Genomic DNA, 628 nt, shown 5'->3' on the forward strand with positions numbered 1-628 from the left:
CCCCCCACCCCCCGATCCTACACATCTCTTGAACAACAATATCTGGGATTATTTTGTTTTGACATGTCAATCTTGACTATTCTTAAATGTGTGCTTATGTAAGAGGTACATGGTTCTAAAATTTCACGAGAAGTCTTCAAAACTTACTTTTCTTTGAATTGTCTAGTTTAAGAAAATCAATTACACTTTATATATAAAAAATGCTCTGTGCTCAGTTCAGCAGCACATACACTAAAATTGGAACAATACAGAGAAGATTGACATGGCCCCTGTGCAAGGTTGACATGCAAATTCTTGAATCATTCCATATTTTTACAACTAAAGATGCTGGAGAGGATGTGGCCACAAGGGAACCTTACTTGATTCTTGGTGGGAGTGTTAACTTGTTCAACCACTTTGGAAAGCAGTATGGAGGCTCATCAAAAGACTCCATATAAAGCTCCCCTATGACCCAGCAATCACACGTTTGGGGATTTACCCAAATGATCACAAAGAAGACCATACTAAAACTACCAGCACAAATATGTTTACTGCAGCATTATTTACAATAGCTAAGATATGGAGCCCACCCCGATGGCCCACAGAAGATGAATGGATCATGAAAATGTGGTATATATACACAATGAAA

The 628-nt window shown here is 38.2% G+C and overlaps 1 non-coding gene across 1 annotated transcript; it reads left to right on the top strand.

Moving 5' to 3' along the window:
* The first annotated feature begins 207 nt into the window (after positions 1-207).
* LOC122118429 lies at positions 208-314 on the top strand. Its single transcript, XR_006149354.1, has one exon. It is a non-coding gene; the product is annotated as a U6 spliceosomal RNA (small nuclear RNA).
* The last annotated feature ends 314 nt before the right edge of the window (positions 315-628 follow it).

This window comes from Dipodomys spectabilis, unplaced genomic scaffold, assembly GCF_019054845.1.
Source record: "Dipodomys spectabilis isolate Male_0828 unplaced genomic scaffold, ASM1905484v1 ptg000151l, whole genome shotgun sequence".
Lineage (NCBI taxonomy): Eukaryota > Metazoa > Chordata > Mammalia > Rodentia > Heteromyidae > Dipodomys > Dipodomys spectabilis.